Here is a 20,690-nt window from a genome sequence, read left to right as displayed (position 1 = left end):
GCACGAAGCGCGGTGGTGCGTTTATGGGCAGTCGGAGAAATCAACGCCAACAAAAAAAATTACATCCAGCCTAGTTAAGACCATACCAAAGACTATAAAAATGGGACCCATTGCCTCCCTGCGTGTGTGACGATCATTGGGACTTAAATTTTTTTTTAAAAAAAATTAAAAAAAAAATTTTTTTTGTTTTTTTGTACCCATGTATAATGCGCACCCCGGATTTTAGGACAATAAATTAGTAAAATTTTGCGCACTATACACGGAAAAAAACGGTAGTTAGGAATCATATAAAATGTTAAGCACTAACTTATGTTACTTGGGTCTGTTCCAGCTTGAACAACCCTCTGCTGGAAAGCAGACAATTTTATTCAGACGTACATATCTGCATGCGGTACTGTCATTTTTTATATCTGCAGGTTTGACGGTTGAGAAAAGAATGTGAAGGTTGTTTGTGATCTGAAACTGAAAAGACAAATAGCAAATACAAATGACAAATAATGGTTGTATTTTGGGTTGAGCTGCCAGATCTACTCACCAGATATAGTTTGATCACCACTGTGGATTTAGTTTGAGTAAATGTCGAGCTGAGTAAACTGACAGCACGCTATTCATTTTGATGTCAAGAGAGCACGTCGATGCCATAAATCCAAGTAACAGATTGCTCAAGCAATCATAGCCTTCTTAGTTAGATAACAGGGAAATAAACCATCCATTATAGCCTTACAGATTGTAAGTCAAGCAGCATTAGTTGCCAAAAGGACCACTAAATAGTAGGTTATGTTTGTTTATCAATTACGTATAGTAGTATGCCACGCTAGTCTTTAGTTAGGCCAATTAGGACAGTGGTGTCCAAACTAGTCCCATTTGGCCATTTGTGGTCCATTGTCTGTTCACATTCACATCTATGGGCAATTTAGACAAACACCAAAAGAGAGGGTCCCAAGTCAAGATAAGAACCCAGGACCACTTGACTATGAGCTACAGTAGATGCACTAACCACTATAGTTCCCCATGCATTTTTTTACTGAACTAAAGATAATAAATACAATCATACTATTGGCAGTAGCTCGAGAGGAATAAAAGGTTTTCCACAGTACATCACAGATACTGCATGTGAATGATGTGGATTGAAAGACATGCTATGCATTCTCTAATGTCTCTAAAGTTAGAACAGTGTTCTGGACCAGTTAGAACAAGACCTGATCATAAGTTTTGTCAAAAAAAGAATCCACTCTAAAATGGCTGCATGCCTTGATCTCCCTTTGCACCTATCAAGCAAATGTACTGCAATGAAACTATTTTATTTGCCACCATTTAAACGTCGTCAGTTTTATGGGTCTGAGATCTCACAGGCTTTTTCCATCTCAACACACCTAGAGGTAGAAAGGCAGCTCTAGTACAAATACTGTTACTACACTTCTGTAGAATTCTCACATATAAGTACTTTACTTATTTATTGCTGTTGATGGCAACTTCCAATTTTAATCCGCTACATTTCCCAACTAAAATGTGCACTTTACTTCCCCCTATTTTCATTACTAGTTTCTACAAAAACAAATGCAAAGACATTTTTTGTGATTATTATTATTATTAATGTATTGATGTACCAAAGAAAAAATAGCAAAATCACAATCAGCCTGATCAGTCTGGTCGCATCTTCGATTAAAAATTGTTAAAATTTTAAAGTGTTATCCGTAATAAAAAGTAGTCAAGTTTTGTGTTGCAAACTTCTCACTCTCAATAAAAGAAAATGATGCATTCTGAAAATGTTTAGTCTTGACTCATTGTACTTAGAGATTGATTTTGCAACTCAAGCATTTCTTTGTGTTCAATGAAACCATGTATTGAAAAAAAAAAAAACAGTGCCATCTGGTGGGAATAAATAATGTCGAAGCATCTCAAATAAATTTCCTTTTAGGGGGGCCCCAAATCCCTGGCGATGCCTTTGCTAATCCAGCTAAAATGGGCCACGAGACACTTGCAAACATCCACCCTGTATGTCTTCTTCGCTTGCTATCGTATGCATATAATCTTGGGTTTGTGCCGCTTCCAGACCAGGGAGCAACGAGGGTTGAAGCGAGAGACAACATGATGAGAACTGTCATCTGTGTCCCTGCAATGTGGGCTGCCAGTATCCTGATAATCCCTGGAGTAATCCCACCACTACAACGGAGACATCAGATTCACCCAGGCAGGACAGGGCTGTGCATGACACACACAAGAGCATCTTGGTTCTTAACAGGGTGACTTCTCATGAAAATTGGTGCTCACGCTCGACTGGGGCTTGAATTGATGTTTACACGTCTTGACAAATGGGGGGGAAAAATGCATAAATCTACTCAGATGGTTAGAATTGAGAGGGGAATTCAGTCATCTAACATGCTGTTTGTTTGATTTTTGCCATATGCCTGTTAAAATAACAAGTGTTCAGGACCTCTCTGCAGGATAAAGGTATTTTCAGAAGAAAACATCAAAACGTTCAACTTTTCAAAGGAAAAATGTTCAATGTCTTTTGCCTCTCTTCTCCCCCACTGAAGGGAGGCAAAACAGGAAAAGTCTGATGTCACCTGATGTCTCATGTGTGTCTTCTTAAAAGACACTTGCTGATTGTTAAAAAGTTAAAACAGCTTCTCACTAGAATGTGAAAATATTTTCAAGTCACAGTCTTTTTTTGCCCGAATGAGGATCATTTGATGTTTCTGTTAAATGAAGTCCTCCAAAATAAAGCGTGACTGGAAAGAGCGATGAAAACATGTTTTACACCAAAAGGAAAAAAGGATGCAGCTCAGGAAATACGTAATAATAAAAAAAATACATTGTTTCCCCACAATGACCATATTTTATTTATAATCATCTCATTAATTTCCAGTTGAATTGTCTGGCGGCGGAAAGAAATCACTGATGTAGTAGTTTCGAATTAAGTATTGCAGCCCCACAGATTAAATGATTACTTCTCACATTAATCTCAATCATGCATCATTTATTTCTATATTAATATACAATAATTTTCCAAAATGGAATTTTCAATAGGGGGTTTTCTCAAGCATAAGCATCCATCTTGCATCCGTTCCTAAAGAGGTACCAAAAAAATGGTTGTTTTCTTGACAACTTCACGTGCCAATGGAATATAGAACAGTCGTGATGCCAGATTTGAGGGAGCTGCAAGATGAAAGGCATGGAAATAAATGAAACCAAAAAAACCATATATACAGACCCTTAAAACATGAGGTTGTAGGCGCACCTTAAGAGAACCAGAAATAAAAGTAAAGTCCGCCTTGTCTGTACAGTGAACTAAAGGGCAAAGATAAGGGGTTATTTAAGTGCAAGGACAGTTAAGATGGGCAGAAATGACAGTAATACACTGCCAGAGTGGCCGATAAAGGCCACCCATAGGACCTACGAGACTGATGAGGTTTATAGAAGGGTCACTGTAAGTGTATTGCAACACCCCATTGGTTAAACATTAAGGTCATCCTGGAATCAGACTGTCAAGGATGAGAGGTGCTGAGGGCAATGTTCAATAAAACATGAGAGTAATCTTCTCACCGGGAGTAAAAGTGCGTTGCGATTGAAGCCCGAAAACCAGACAAACAGATTTCCCCTGTGAGCCAAAAGAAAAACTTTCCTGCTCATTCACCACGCCTCGCCATCAAGTTTACGGCTGGTTCCAAAAATAGCGCTGGAAATTGGTCAAACTATCAAATGAAATATGACCTCTGACAAAGCTTATCTTGCGCAGAAAAATGTTCGAGTCAGAGATGATAGTGTCTGTCTGCTGCAGCTTCTCTTTCTGCCTCATTAGCTGCTGATATTGGATGGGTTATCTGTTTCAAAGACATTTTCTGGTTGGAGCCAGCCGGCTCACCTTCTTCTGATGAGGTTGCAATAAGAAAAGGTTACTTTTTTTTGTGCGGGGGAGACAATCATGCCTGAATGTCTTTTGAATAGAATTAGCGAGTGTATGTCTTTTCGCTTCCCTCTACTGTGCTGACACGCGGCAGTGAAGGTGCGTCAATGACAGCTCCATCCCCATTTCCTTCCATGGGACATAAACTGAAGAGACAGATAAGCTTTTCGCTCATGCTCCAGGAAGCACACGAAACGTGATGGAATCAATCCTGATAGGAACCCCTTCTAGATACACAGCGTGATGTGCTGTAGTATACCTCATGCGTGGTCTCTTATTGGATCTGTATGGAAAGAATTCTGTTCAGTGTAGATGCACATGCTCACAATTGGATGTCTGCTACTATGTGATTGAAGCTTAAAAAAAGTTCTTGAGGTTACAATCATCAGCTATGTAGCTACATACTGTAAGCATCTTAGACTTCCCCTGCAGTGTTCTTAAAATATAAATAGTCTGCAAGACCGGAGGGGCCTCACGTTGTCCAGCTAAATTCCTTTTTGCTGATAGGGCCAAGTTGTATGAATTACCTGGCAAACGGCAATCGGGTCCAGAGGATTAACAGGAATAAATTCTTGTTCGAAAAGTCCAACTTCTTTCATCTCCAGAGGCTTGTTTAGATGACGACCCACAACCAGAATCCAACTTTAATGTATGCATATTTCTTTCAAGCAAGCTCGCAATAGCATGACAAGCAGGCTGAGCAGTTAGTCAGCCGTGTTATTAGATTTTTCGTTTTACTAAAATGACGGTGAACTCGTGAGGAGTTTTTGGGGCAGGCACCATGGCAATCTAACAGTGCAGGTGAATGGACAGATATGACACGTGTGTAATCATGTTATGTCATACATATAATCAGGGGAAACGTGGGGGGTATCTAAATAGTCAAGAGGGGAGTAACTGAAGTCCATGCTGCTATGCTGCCATCTTGTGTTCGAGTCAGTCTGCATATCATGTAGAATGTATATCACATCTTGGATTTAATTCTTAGAAGAAATAGGTGGAATGAAGGGAAAAATGAACTGTGGACTATAATAAATATGTCAGTATATTACTTTTATTTAAAGATGGCTCTTTGAGATGAGCATCCAATAGGAATTTGGAAAGTGTCACCCTGATGTTGTGAAAATGAAGAAAAATAATAGTATTTAACCGCAGTAATAACAGCAATAAATAGATGCAGAGCAAACGATATTGAAACAGACTGGTGATTGTTGGAGAATTGTAAATTGTTTGTGGTGTGCATGAGTGAGACTTTAGAAAACACTAGCTTGTCAACACACGTAAATGGGATTAGACAGTCTGTTCCTATAGTTTCGGTAAATCTGTCTAGAACAGCAGCATGCACATTTGGACCTAAATGCGGAATTTGAGGCACAAATATATTTGAAAGGACACAGTTTAATAAATAACACAAAAAGTACATTCACGATCAGTCAAGGTTGATAGTCAAAACCGGGTTAAAGGGGGGTCAGTTCCCCTGTGCCCTCCCCTCGAGCTCCATCCCCAAAAAAAAAAAAAAAGACTTTCAATGGTTGTCTATATGTGACCTACTGCTTTCTTGAAACAGTGTTAACAGTCTTATAGTGCTTTTCTCAACATGTTGCAATATTTTAATCGAGCTCCTGCTATATGTTTGACCAACCCAGCTTGGTCAATAAAGATGATTCTGTAACCCAACCCTCATTCCAAGTTGCATATCTGCGACTCTAATAGGCATAAGTGACATAGAGAATTGTTGTCTCTCTTGAAACATTAGATGGCCAACATTGAAACAACAATACTGTACATTAACTGCTATTACTGTCTGAGGTTTTGTTGTTTATATCATGTAGCCCAGCATCCTTGTTTACACTGCAGGTTGGCATTCTGTATTTTAAACTGCACCTACTCAGTTTGGAGATGGAGGGTCAAATTCAACAGGACAATATTCCATCTTCGGAAGTACTATGAGAGGCATGACAGAGGTGGGATAATGTCCAAGTTGAACGCCACTATGGTTGTCTTGAAATTTTAGTACGTCACTCTAGATTCTGAAGATGATGTGTGAAATTATATGGTTGGCATGTGGCTGTGTTTAGGCACTGGATTCTGTGTAAACGGTGGCTATTCAATTATGGCTGTTCCAGCAATGTTCTGGCATCTCTGTGCAAAATCGACTTTAGAGTAGCACAATGAATGGAGCTTCCTATGACAGCTTCCTACGAATTCAATGACCTCCAGTTGTTCTTAATTCAATCTTTACTGTCTTCAAGTCTCCATATGAGCAACTCATAAGAGTGTATGGTCATTCCTGGACCTCTAGAACCCTAAGCAGCTGACCAGCTTGACTTCAGCCGTCTTACTCCTCGATTTTTCTCCGTCCTCACCAGAGCCCAACTGCGTTGGGTGAAAGGAAACAATTCGTTACATCTTCAAGGCCCGCTTTGGTCAAAATTTAGCCTAATGTCCTGTGGACCTTGCTCACCTCAGCGTATCCTAACCGAGGCCTAGAAACTCCCCAAAGGGTTTTTATCCCTTTCTCTCAAGCATGAGATCAGAGTCCTAGCCCGCGATTGAGGTGTTTGGATCAGTTGTATCAGATATCTATTGAAGCATAGCTCTCTTTCTCCTTTTATGGCTTTGCTGCTCGTTTTATCTTGCGTTCCCCTCCTCTTTCCAAGAAGATGAGTGACACATCAGAGATAGCCTTCAACTAATCCTATCCTTTATGCTCTGTGAGAGTAAGCTGTGAGCCTGTCGCCCTTTCACACTTTATTTGCTGCCGTTTGAAATCATACGAAATGTCATGCTCAGCATCAGATGAGGAGCTTGGGGCTTTTTGAAAGTTCACTTTTACAGAAAAAGAAGAAACATATAGACATCAAAGCATGCAAAAGAGATACTTGCGGTTTAATTGTTGAGTGTCACCAGGAAAATCCGCCTTAATTTACTGGCTACATGTGTTTCAAGAAGCGACTTGGGGAATGTTTGGGTAAACAAATGATCAGTATGATAATAGAAAACAGACTCCTAAAGATGAATTACGCTTGCTGAAAATATGGGGAATGCAACAACACAAAATGTCACACAGACCTTTATGAGCAGGCTTTCACTGTTTGGAGTTAAGATCCAAAACCAACCAACTTCACATAATCAATGAGCAAGAAAATCAATCCCATCCAGACAAAACCAAAGTCAGCTTTGTGTATCAATGAATGCATTTCCTTCACTCACCCATTTTCCTCAAGGTGTCTCCTGATCAGGGTCAGGGAGGTTTGGGTCAATCAGTAATATTTTATAATCAATGACCTAACATGTTATCTAGCTCATGAGCGGTACTTGCGGTGGTTTCTAATTTCCAGCAGGTGGTGCTGGCAGGTTAGCATTGCCATCAACTCACTTGTCAGTAAGCATGTGGAGAGCTTTGCTTGCATCTGCAGAGCTTTCTTTACCTGACCTCCCCATTCCTCTCAGCTGCACACACCTTGTCAGCAGGTTGGGCCTTATCTCGCTCTCTGACTGAACTGAGCCATTCAGTGCACACTTGACCTTGTTCATTATCATGTACCAGACTTTGTTTTTACCCACCCCTTCTCTTTGTGTCCGCCCTGACTTTCCTTTTCCACTCTATTTGAACAAAGATAAGAACAGAATCTGTTTACTCAGTCCCTGTTAGACACACACACACACACACGCACACACACACACACACACACATACTCTCTCACGCTCTCTCTCTTTTGTTTACCAGAGAAGCCTTGCGTGTCCCAAGCTTCCATCGGTACTATAAGGTGTTTGACAGCTGACAAACAAATTCTTACTATTTAATTTTAAAAGCAAAACATGTTAAATACCGTGGTTTGTTGAACAAACAATGACTACCGTATTCTATAAATAGAGATTAGAAGTAGTACACATCGGAATATTTGGCCTGACTACCAAAAAGAACCGATCTGACAACAATTCATGTCATGTTTAAAACACTCCAAAATAGTTTTTGCCATTTTGTTTTGATTAAAATTTGTTTTAATTATCTCCCTTTGCCTCTCTCTTTCAGTCACTCTCTCTGTCTCGCTCGCTGTCTTTTCACCCCCCCCCCCCCCCCTCACCTCAGTCTGTGCCCTCCCTGCCACAACACTACTGCCCAGCCCTCAAATGACTTTATTCCACTTGCATTTTTGTGCAATTTCGTACCGATAGTAGACAACGATGACAATTCTACCTCCACATTCAGGGACAGCGCCATTGTGGTCAGCACGAGTTTCAAAATCCATTACAATACAATCTGAGTCAGTTATTCTCACAGCCTTAAGAACATGGAATAAGTACTGCGGGTGACCTTTCACCCACTAACAGATGGAATAGGATCCAGATCATCCTAACGAGGACAGGCTATACCAAAAATGGATGGATTGCTGATTTGAAAATGTACAAACAACTTCAAATGTTTCTTTTCTGGTTGAACCTACAAAACGCTTGTCGAAGCAGATCTATTCACTTAATGTCTTTGTGCTCATCAGACAATGTGTCCAAGCGTGAATGAATCATTTAGGCGTGTTGAGTGTAGGTGTAGGTACACACAGCTGTGCACTCCCCAGCATTACATTAGCTTCAACACAAACATATAAATCAGCCTTAACCTTTCAACGAACGCAAACATGCCAAAATTCTTGGCAATAATCAAACTAATAATGTACACAATGTAATCCTTAAGTTTTTTGATGACTGATATTTGGGGGATATACTTGGTAGATATAAATGGAGTGTGGCAACATCTTTACATTGCTATTTGAGAAATGATAGGTAGGTAGTAGCAGTAGTTGTGAATTTTGAGTTGTTGAAAGTTTTTGTGTTGTAGCATCACTTTTTTTCCTACAGTATTTTCTTCTGTAAAAAAAGGATGATGAGTTGGGACTTTGTTTTCTATTTAAGAACTGATGCAGTCAAGTTTCAAAGTCGCCTTTGGAATTACAAGACACATCCCCTGCCCATAATGCAAGCGTTGATGACTGTCTATCAAAAAGTTTGCTAAGAGCGTGAGGAGGGATGGCATATGCCTTTGATTCTAATGCTAAGAGCATAATTTATGTAAGATGTTTGAATGGCCTTTTTTGTAAGAATAGATTAAAGCAAGTTTCATGTTAGAGGAGCCCGAAAATGTGCGTGCAAAGCAGTCTTTTCAAAACTCCTGGGGCTGCATGTGGGTTGATGAACAGGGCGGGTGCAAGCGGTGATTAGCTCATGGCATTTATTGCACTAACAACAGTGTGCCAATCATTGCAGTCCCTTGAGTTTTCCTCTCTTTTCTGTAAATATGAAAGACCTTGTCCCGACAGTGACTTCAAAGGTGGCAGCGGCAGGCCTCATACCAGGCCACAGAGTCTTCGTCAACCCTTCCCCTGCACACATCAAACCCGAGTTGACAAAAGAAGCTCTAGGTGGCATAATGAGACGTAGCGCGCCTTTCAACTATGTGTGAAGTGTGACATTCCCCGTCTTTTTGTGACTTGTGTTTACTTGCGCCCCTGTGTTAGGAGCTGACCAGACGGTCCAGGCAGTCTGCCTCTTCTTGGATATGAGCTGCCGAGGGAACCGTCTAACTCTGCGAGCTCTTCAGGTCAACAGTCAAGTCTGTCTGTGCGTACACAATCGCACACACTTGACGGCGTCTGCATATGCACTGTATTGCTGCACCTTTCACTGATTGGTGAATTTGGTTTAAGTGTTGTGTGCAAGGTGGTGATGTTATCATTAATACACAACTGAAAAGAGGTGCAATCACATTAATTATTCAACTCCTGTACCTAAGTAAAAGTAAAAATGACTATTATATGACTTTATGTCAATCATTTCCATCTTGTTTTGATGTCTGTTAAAAGAAAAAAGTTTATGAGCTTGCTAGCTTTGGCTAGCAAATATGTAGGGGTCAACTGTCGTTTTAAGTTGTAATATCGCCAATCACCACTGGATGGCAGACATGATACTGGACAAAAAAAGTTCAACAAAGTTAACATTTTGAGTAAGTGGATTTTTGTGAAACAATGTGCAAAAAAAGTTCTCGCACAAATGTTTTTGTTCAGAAGTTTTGTGCCGTCCTTGAATGATATTGAAGATGCTAGACTGCCTGCATGCATATCTCAAATAGCATTTTTGTTAGGAAGTGTGCGGCCTTCTGTTGCCCCCAGTAGCTCTGATGAAAAATGGTGGTCCCCTTCAGCATTTAAGTCATCTCTGATCTAAAGGGAGTTTAGTATTTCTCATAAACCAAGTGCTACAAATCATGAGGGAGATAGCAGAAGCCTTGATCTGGCTCGTGATGAAAACGATTAGCAGACTAAGATAGCTGAACCTATTGCTTCAATTCCTTCTTGCCTTTGTTCGACATATTAACCTTGACCAAGGTCCCTTTTAGAGCCAAAAGCCATGCAACAATGCAATGCATCTTTCATATAAGGTCAAAGCCAAAAAGTAGAAGGGAAGTTGAGCGAGGCTGAAGCCTGACCACTCAGGCAGCTATGATCCGTCAGGCAGGATGACCTCCATCCTGTAAATTGATTAGATACCAAAACGGCATTGAAAATATCATAGCTGCCATAATTAATCATCCTCAGAAGCAAATTAAAGCGTGAGCCACTTTCTAGTCATCCCGATCCACCGCATATGGCAATTAACTGGGGCAGTAATCATCTAAAATGGCTTTGCGTGCATTTATTTTAATTTTTCTGACCCTGTTCCTGTCCGTTTGAAATAGTAAACTTGGACTTTGTGGTGTCAGCCATCCTGTTGTCTGTGGCCCCCGAATTACCTCAGAGCGTGCAGTGCCTAGCACGCTGCCAAAGATGGAGGCGAGTATTGTTTCCATGACAGAGATCAATGGGTGGGTGAATATGCTTTAATTCTGCAGAAGCTCCTCTCCCAGGCTAATAAATGCAAGCCTCCCTGCTGACTGGGCTGTCGTGCTGAGCCCAGCGGGGGTTTGCCTTTTTGTGTTCCTGTGCCCAAATTATGGAACCATCAATACGCTGCCTGGAACCAGTCAATAGAAGCCCGCTTTGTGGCTGAAGGGAGACCAACTTCAAGGCTGATCAAAAAAGGGGGAAAAGACTAAGCTCTGACACATTTACCAAATAGAACGAGGATCAAAATGCAAAGCGCAGTGTTCCTGGCAAATACGTTATGATACATATAAATGGGTGTGCCAGCCAAACCAGTTTGCAAGTTACACACCTTTCTTTGCAAACAGTAGGCACAGCATATTCACTCCTGGAAATGATTTGTTATTGTAAACACAAATTCTTCACATCGTACGCCAATATTTGCACGCACAATTAAGCACTTGAGGCGATCCTTTGTGCTTGTCACTATCAGACTGTGCAATGTGGGCCACAACTACTTACAATACCCATGCCACTTCATTGTTCAAAAAAGTTGTTGTATATCTCGTAGGTATATTTACCTATTGCTATTTTTATTTTTCAAACAATCTGCCGCGTGCTGCTGTAACAGTTGAATTTCCCCTCTGAGGATCATTAAAAGATTATCGTAGCCTATCCGAGTCGACTGAACTTTGCGCCTTTAATAAAAAACGAATCCTGCTACCTGATCCAGAGGTTGTCATGCACTTGCCTTTGACAATGCAAAGGTGATGAACACTGTCGTTCTGATTGAGTATTTTTCCATACTGCCGCTTGTAGCATCAAGTGAATTATTAAGTATCCGGCTTCAAATAGCTTGTAAAACTCCTGTCCTCTTGGAATATGAAACTTTCTTTCCCTTTTCCTCACACTTTTGTTTTTGTTGGCTTCTCAAATATCAAGTTGTCTGCGGATTTTCAAACGAGTTGAAAAATAAGAGTTTCCCCAGCTTGCAAGCGCATTCAAAGGGCGTCTTCTTCAGATGTGCCACCTTGCAGCGTGGTGGTGGCTGTGCAGGAAAAGGATCATTCAGATATGCTAATGGATCAGCGGGGTAGCTCGGAGCACGGCTTACCCCGCTTTAAAAGACAGCTGCCTTCTCCCTTTCTTTTCATGCCCTGCTCTCAGCCTGCCTCTCTTTTTCCCACTCGACACTGATAGCAGGTTGAAATGTAATAACCATTCCATTTCTACTAATTAGACAGATAGAGCAATTAGCCGGGTGCATGTAATTCCAGGTTGTGAAATATGTCAGACAAAGGGAGTTCAGACGATGAGTTTGGGCACAGTCATCTGATGTCGGCACAATGTAATGATATCACGCTCAATGCGGAGAGCGGCACATAATGGAGCCAATGCCCAGCCGCCCTCCCCGCAGCAGTCTCCCTCTGTGTCAGTGCCTGTATATGAACCATTGGCTCCGCTGCCGAAGCCCCCGGTCCCACACTCTCCCGGGCTATCTATTCTCTCCAGCCAGAGTCATGCTGCGCAGGAATCCTGGGTGATTGGGTTTCTTTCAGGGGCCTTATAGTCAGTCATAAATCGGAGGGGATCCCGCCCGGCCCCTCGCTCTCGCCCTTAACCCTGGCTCCGGCTGGCAGGGGACGATTGTTGGAGAGACGGGGTCATTGCGGGGTCGCTCTCTGTGACGCTTCTTAACTCTCCTTGCCTATTTTTTTTTTCAACCCCTCCTCTGCAGTATACTCCCTTTTCTCTCTGTCTCCCGGCTGAGGTTGCTAGGGCTTGGTATTTGCTTTTTAGGACCATGTTGTAATTACAGAGAGGCTCGACTCCCACTGCTGCCTCTGGCTGATCGGTGGTAAGAAGCTGCCGGGGCCATCTCGTCCACCACTACAGGCTTTTATATTGCTTCCTCCCGAGGCACGCAGAGAACGGATCCATTCACGCATGTCATATAATTTACACAAAAGGAAGCAGAATACAGTGGACACATCAATGGGTGCAGAGTTCACAAGCAGATGCTAGGTCACAATGTGGTGGACAAGCTATAGAGCCATAGTCGTTTCTACTAAACGGTACAGTTCATTGCCGTCTGCCACAGCCAAGTTTGGAATGCTATACCATTAGCTGACTTGTGTTTATGACCCTGTGGGGTGTTTTGGTGCGTTACTGATCGCGGCATCAGCGACAGTATGTAAATGGTTGATATCATACTAATGCAACATGATGTCTCCCACTGAATGTAACAATGCCACAAGTTCACAACCTTACACAACAAACACCTCTCTACATTATTATATCACTTCATGTATGATGTCACATACTGACTACAAAAGTATTCTCCTATAATGCCTTCTTCTCAAATTTTTCCAATTAAGATAATCAAACAAATGTAAATATCAGACAACGATAACTCGTAAAATTTCTAAAAATCTTGAAATTGAGATTGTATTTAAAAAGGGGGAAACACATTTCAAAGATACCTAACCCTGTATGAAAAATGTACACTCGTTCCACTTGTTAAATCATGAATAATTGTTCCTAGTCACATTTTTTGGAAAGATGCGTTCACTTGAATTGACCACACCCAAGCCTGACCTGTTCAAACCAGAAATGACTTAAGTAAAACCTACCTGACGTTACGAAAGACAATCAAAATATTTCAAAAAGTTGCAAAGGAATTCAAAGCCATTCATTAAGCATCGAGGCCAGTGAACCATATTTGGGTGAAAAGTTGCCCTCGAGAAATCACCCCAAGAGCAGAGCAATTGACTCATCCAGGAGGTCACAAAGAATCCCAGGACAACAACTGAAGAACTGCTGGTCTCTTTCGTCTCAGTTTATATGAATGACTTTTCTGAGAAATATTCTGTGAACTGAGAAGACAAAAGTTAGAAAGTGTGTGTCTTGTTACGTCTGGTGTTAACGTAACACAGTGCTTTGCAAAAAGAACTTCATGCCAACAGTCAAACATGGGCTTGAAGTGTGGTGGTTTGGTGCTGCTTAGCTACTTGATTGATGAAATCATGAATTCTGCTCTTTTGCTGAGAATCTTGAGAGAGACTGTTTGGTGACCTCAAGGTGAAGTGCAGTTGGATTCTGCAGTAGAAGAACAATTCAAATCATGTCAATTTTTAATTTAGAAATGATTTTGTTGCTGACATCATTTAGGAATGTAAAAATGTGTGATTCAAGTGCACTCATAAATGTTTTATTTGCACCCCTAAAATATACCCACTATGCTCACAGTACAAATAAATAAATAAGAGTTTGCCTGCAGCCTTACGTTATTAGCATAAGTACAATTGTTTCACATTTCCGCTCATACAAATGGCAATTACACTCACAGATGAAATGTGCAAACTTGTTTTGGTTGAGAAAAAGCAGAGCAGGTTGCCACAAGCTCATGTGGAACCCTTTGTGTCATTCTTATTTTCTAACAGCAGAACACAGAACAGAGCGGTCACAGCTGCAATTGTCTTTTGTGGGGGATTGCATCCCTCTGCCCAACATCTGGGATCATAAACTCGACTATCAAAGTGACCCAAAAAAAACAATAACGGTACTGTCATTGCCCAATTCTTAATTCCCATTTCATGGCATTTAAAAAGGGGCCTGAATTCATTCATGTCTATCATAAAACTAAAAAGAAAACGCTTAATGTGCAAAACACAGTCGACATTTATATTCCACAGCGGACATTACATTTAATATGTTAAAATTTAGTCTGTAAATAAAGGATTTTATCAGCATCATAAATTCTTCAGAGTGACCAAATTGTTTGAGGCTATGCAGAAGCATGATTGTCTATCAGACTTCAAAGAGACTATCATGAAAATATCATAAAAATGCACAGTGCTTTATGCTATGGCAGGATGACTCATTTTTCATGCCTATGGAAAAAAAATGGAACAAACTAGACAGCGTTCCTTTTGAAATAGGATACGGGGCTTGGAGGATCCATTGTTCTATTTCAGTTTGCTTGAATCACCGCCGGTGCTTGTTGGCTCAATGCTGCCGCACCATTCTGACTTCTGACAAGCAGCATCTGTACCAGGGACTCCACTTCCTCCCACGAGGCAGATGGGAACAAACCCAGTATAATCTCTTCAAATAAACAGGATGTCATTTATTGTTTGCCCCACCAATTGAAGTGCGTCCCCTGATAGTTATTGACATCTTGATTAATCATTTTAATGTTTTGACTTAATACGTGCCAGTAGGGAGAGATGAAATGATTGGCACCACACAAATCAGACATTTAAGCTGCATGTTCACATTCAATACACAGGGCCTGTTTATGCTGTAGACCGAGCGCAGCCACATGTCTTTAAGCATCAAGATATCTCTAGAAATAAAGCTAAGTTCAAATTGTATAGAAGCCTACAATAGATATTCAAATTTAGTGCAATATTCTGCAAAATGCAGTAGAGACATTTCTTAAAAAAAGAAAAAATGGCCGCAAAAGTCAGTTTTCAGAGACGAACAAAACATGGTTAAAATATCAAACTTCTAAGCAACAGAAATGCGTTTAAAGACAAATAGAGTTTGCTTCTTTTTTCTTTTTTTTTCCGCAATGACTTAACAAAACATGTTAACTGGATTGATTTGCAGAGCAAAGCGTCCCATAAAATTCAGTCATAGCTGATTGCTAGTTGTACTGTGCAGTACGTTACACAAGTCACAGATAGCAAAGCTATATTTAGCAGAGACCATCAAAGCCATTCACGGCCCGTCCTTAAGGACAAACTCTTCAATCAAATCAACACATCTAATTTTCCCTGTTTGGGAACGCTTTTATCGAAGTACTACACCATAATGCTGATCCAATGGCCAGCCCAGTTTTACTTAGATTGACAACCAGTGGGTTGGATTTCGCTTACATGTTACTACTTGCGTTTGGCCAGCAACCAGTGTTTGCTGCTTGCTTTTATATCCAAGCGCAGAGGTGAGAGGAAGTCACACAGTGCAAGTCACAACTTAGTCTCAAGTCGTAACTTTCAAGTTTCAAGCAAGTCCCAAGTTAGTGGGAAAAAGAATCAAACGAGTCAAGTTGAGCTTTCGAGCAAGTCATGACTTGTTTGGCTGAAGGCTGTTTTAAGGGCCCATGACAGACAGGGACCCTGAAAAATGATTTCAGAAAATGTATGGTATTGAATCAGGAGGGTCCTCAAATGGCTCATGATTGATGAAATTGTGTTATTTCTCTTAAAAACTAGGCCAGTGAGCAGAGCATCCTAACGAGATATGTCACACAGATGTTTTGATGTCCTGCTGTGACAACCTGAAGTGATTTATGAGGTTGTTTTTGTGCTAATTATCCAAATGAATATCGTTTGGTGCAGTCCCCCAAGCCTCCCATGGGAGCTGGAACATCAAAAGTAAACCCCCATTCCCCCACCCTTAGGAAAACGTCACAAAAAGACCAAACAAAGAGGGCATCAGACAAACAAACAAACAAACCCAAACTCGTAGTACTTGTGATGTGTGTCAGCACGGATGTCTGTGCTGCGCTCAATAATGTTCACATGAAGCTGATTTGGGCAAATGGGAGCCCACAGGTCCCCACCCTAGCTCACAAGTTGGTGGATTCTTGGTGGCTCAGGTCCAACTTCTAGTGAGAGCTAAAAACCGGGCAAGTTCATCAGCAAAGGACCAAGAACATTTTGAGAAGGAATTGTCCATTGTGTAGTGCATGTGCATTGAAAATGCATCTATGAAATGTAGAGAAGGTAGGTTGGTTAGATCTCCTCGCCTTATCACCCCAACGACGGTGCCCGCCAGATTCTTCATCATTATATAACGTACATTTACTGCATAGAGAGTCTTCCAATGGACCCAAGGATGCTTAACAATAAGTCATCGGGATTGTCTGAGAAATTCTTGCTCTCAAAAGGATAACTTTTGAATTCCTGTTTATATACGTACTTTTTATTTACGTTTTTAGATGTCATATACGTTATATACATTGTAAGATATTTTCAACTGACACAGACAGAGGGAGGTGACCCACCTAAAATGGATCCGATTTCATATGGATCCTCCTCCCATCTGGAATTTACCACAAAAAAATCGAATAGCTTGGTTTTACAATACAGTAGATTTTAATTTAACATGGAGATCCCATGTGACCCAATTTACAACCTTAACCATTTAAAAGAAAATATAATTTCATTGAATGAGAAAACAAATAATGCTGATCATAATATGATATAAATACGCACAACAAGCAACAATGACAATTGTGCTATTTTGATACGTATATAGTGATTGCTGTACATTTGAATCTACGTATGTTAGTCTTTCCAATTTGAAAGTTAAATGATAATAGTAATAGCTAATTTTGATCAATTATGCCGATGGTGTTATTTTTCTCGATTTGAACGGGCCGTTCCACCAGGCCTTATCATTCGCCTATCTTGCCTAACGGGCTACTCCGAGCAGTATAAGACTAAAATCTTCATTCAAGCCATTCACCCTGTTTGCTCAATCATTCAAGTTACATAGAAGGCTTTTAGTTAACTATCAGAGATGACTGTGTCTTTCCACCCCTACGTATAAACATTGACATGAACAAAACCTGATTCACCAGTGTAGTGGTCTGAGTTTCAGGTAGAACTTAACTTTAGGATCATGTAGCATCACAGTTGTGCAACGTTTACGGTATTGTGGTCACAATAAGGTCGGACAAGTCAATCAGTCAGAAGCTGGCAGCTGGAGTTTGTGTTTCATCTTTTCCAGATGCTGAGAAGTCAAGATGATCTATGCCTTTTCCATTTGCCTGCAGAGAAAGACCAAAGGGATGACGATGTCGTCAGGGATGTTTTGGGTGTCAGAAACTGTTGTCATCTGTGTTGCTTTGTTTAAACAGGGTGAGAACTGACATCTCTCTGTAGTTTGAGCAAGTAAGCGGGATCGGAAGTCAACACTAATTCCACTGACCCTGGATCTCTTTGGGAACTGACCCAATAATACAAATATAAAAAAGAGGTGCTGTCACAACCATTCCTCCAGTCTGAGCGGACAACCAAAGCACCTTCATCTTTCACTGCTTTGAGTGTTCTCTTTCACCACTTCTCCCTCCGTAAGCTGGTATTTCAGCTCCAGGACACCTCCATTCACACCTTTTGGTAAATCGCTTTCATGTTGCTGCTTCAATTATTCTGATATGAACATGATCAGCCGGGTGAGCCCAGCAACACGGCGGAGGCAGGCAGACCGTTGACAAGAAAAACATTGTGACCAAGGAGTGTGTTTCCATTCCTCCGCTCCGCCATAATGTTTGAAGATTCATCTCGGATCTATCCTTTGTTTCCACAAGCAGGGTGAGTTGACCGGACAGTGAGACTTTAGCTGCCTACAAAGACAGCATGACATCATACCAGCGTGACACGATGCGTTTTCTAAAACCTCCACTTTTGGACCTGTTTATAAAGGTTTGCATGATTGTATTTCTTTTTTTTATAATTCTTTCATTCTTTTGTTCGGATTTGTGAAAATCAAATGAAAAAAATCCCCATTCATGCAAACCTACTAAAATCACTGAAAACATTGAGACAGCTGGGTCAGTAGTTGGTTGTGTCCTTTTTTTTAAAGAAACAGCAAACTTTGCTTGTCTCGCCGCATCTAAGATTAAATGGCCTTTTAGATCTTCTTCACTTCCGCTTTCTTTTATACAGCACTTTAAAACAACCATTGTTGCATATTCACTCGCATTGAACACTTTTCAACAAGTACGTGAATAGTTTGCACAAATCACAAAGCACAAATTCTGGGCAGCAGTGAAGAGGTGGAACAACACCATTTTTATTTTATTTGCGGTTAAAAGCAGTATTAAATAGTCAATTATTCTGACCCTTAAAAAACACATCACACAACCGCAACATGGTTGAACTCATGAATTTAGCACATGCCATATACCGCTACAGAGACAAAGGAACATAGTTTCCTGAGTTATTGGATAAGACAATAACAGTTTAGTTCCCCAATGATTCCATCCGGTTTGCGTGAGTGGAGAACATTCAAGCGTATAAAATGGGATGCATGTCTAAGTGGCTTTTTGTCAAAGGTTCCTTATTTGATCATCGTTCAGAAAGCACAGGGACAAAATGTGAAGTATTAAGTTGGGTATTTTTGTCTGGGAGACGTCTTGATCAGCACATACAAGGAAGTCAAAGACTTGCAATAAAAGCACGAGAGGGAATAAAGCCCCACAGCACATTCCGTAACTGGGTTACTAACAGCTATCGCTTTTGTTTGACAAGAAGTTTAATTTGTGAAAGCAAAATAATGTGTAGAGCGTTAAACTTTTTTCCAAGCGTTTCTTTTTTTACACTTGAATATGACTCCTACTTGACTTCGTATTTCCTCCCCGTATTACTTTTGATATCTTTTCAAGTTAAGAAGTCACAACATATGGCCCACATGCTTACTAATGTCTCTAATGCAGAGTGTTGTGAGGAATGAGAATGACAAGTTATTTAGTGCTGTTTTGATATTTGAGCCCGAGGAATGCCTGCAGATACACATGATCCCCCTGTCTGAGGAGGAAACCTCATAGATGAGGTAAGACTGCTTACAGCAATGAAACAATATCTGAAACAGATTAAAAGAGTCTTTCCTCCGCATGATTCGGGTTCCTTTCAGCACACCCAGGTGTTACACCACACTACAGCAAGGTGAGGAGAGCACGGTGGATATGCGATTGCGACCTGGAATGTATTCTGGATGCTGGTAGCAAAGAAAGTTCATTTTTGTCAGTTGTTGTAACCCCCAGTGTCGGCTGACTGACATTTGAGATTTGTGTTCACCTGTCTGACATCTCGCCTTCATTGTTCTTCAGTGGATGAAGACTGATGTGCAAGAATGTGCAAAGATCCAGAGAAAGTAAAATTGCATCAGAATGACAAACATTTGTGGGTCTGCAGACACTCTCTCTTCCATCCTGTCTTAAACATGTTCAGGTTTCACTGGGATGAAGTCCCAGGACATTGAATCTCCTCGCGTCACACCTTGTTGACATCCTGAAGAATGAAGCATAAAATAAGCCTTTATATTTAAATTTGACTTCAAAGAAGCTCATTCTGTTTGCTTTTGTGTGCAGCTTTCTGGACCAACCAATATACTGATTATCTGCTTTGAGGCAGGCAGACTCATACTTGCTTCTTTGTGCGGCAAATCAAAACGGCCAATGAAACGTCTGTGGCCATGTGAATAAAGTAAAAAAAAAAGTGTGTGCTGCTCTTGCGGTGCCTTAAAAATGACTTCCATTCGCCTGTGAACACAATGACAAGCCTACACAAAAATCACACAGCAAAGCTGTTCTCATTGGCACAATTGCCAGTCCAAGCTCTCGTTGTTTCCGCCCCCAGCACTGGATATCGATGAAAAACGAGCAGATCACTTACATCTCAGCCGCTGCTCTGGAAAAGCTGTCTGTTGCTATTTATTATGGTTGTGTTTTTCTGTCTGTATTGATAGCCATTTCCTCTTCCCCCGTAGCAGCCTCGGAGTCTCTGTACCGACGCTCAGCACAGCACATCCAGCACAGTCCCACCGAGTGCAAGCATAGGAGGAAATCAATAGCGAAAATATTGCTGCAGGCGCACACATTTTTATCTTGCTTTGAACGAGTCAGCTTTAATTTGACTTTGATCTCAATTTGCTGCTTTTGGGATAGCTTGGCTGCACATAGAAGCATTGGGGAGGGGGTGGGGGGTGGTCTTCCACCAGGGCTCTAATACAAAAGACCCTGTGAGTTGAAGCCTTGATTTTGTCCATATGTCAGTGTCCATTACAGGGCTGCAAGGACAAAAGGCAGGAGGTATAAAAACAACTAATACTACAGGGCCGATCAGAGTAAACGTTGGACAGTGTTAGCCAGGCCGTACAATAAAGAGACCCTTAACGCTGCCGTCTGAAGCAGCTCG

At 41.0% G+C, this 20,690-nt stretch overlaps 1 long non-coding RNA gene across 1 annotated transcript; it reads right to left on the bottom strand.

Annotated features, from left to right (window-relative positions):
* Nucleotides 1-18,624: 18,624 nt before the first annotated feature.
* On the bottom strand, nucleotides 18,625-20,307 carry LOC133154601 (uncharacterized). The gene is made up of 3 exons (XR_009714498.1): nucleotides 20,169-20,307; nucleotides 19,572-19,784; nucleotides 18,625-19,491 (listed from the first exon to the last, which is right to left on the bottom strand). It is a non-coding gene; the product is annotated as an uncharacterized LOC133154601 (long non-coding RNA).
* Nucleotides 20,308-20,690: the final 383 nt, after the last annotated feature.

Source organism: Syngnathus typhle, linkage group LG5 (genome assembly GCF_033458585.1).
Source record: "Syngnathus typhle isolate RoL2023-S1 ecotype Sweden linkage group LG5, RoL_Styp_1.0, whole genome shotgun sequence".
Lineage (NCBI taxonomy): Eukaryota > Metazoa > Chordata > Actinopteri > Syngnathiformes > Syngnathidae > Syngnathus > Syngnathus typhle.
The sequence above is the reverse complement of the archived record's forward strand: the minus strand, read 5'-3'. Positions and strand labels throughout refer to the sequence as shown.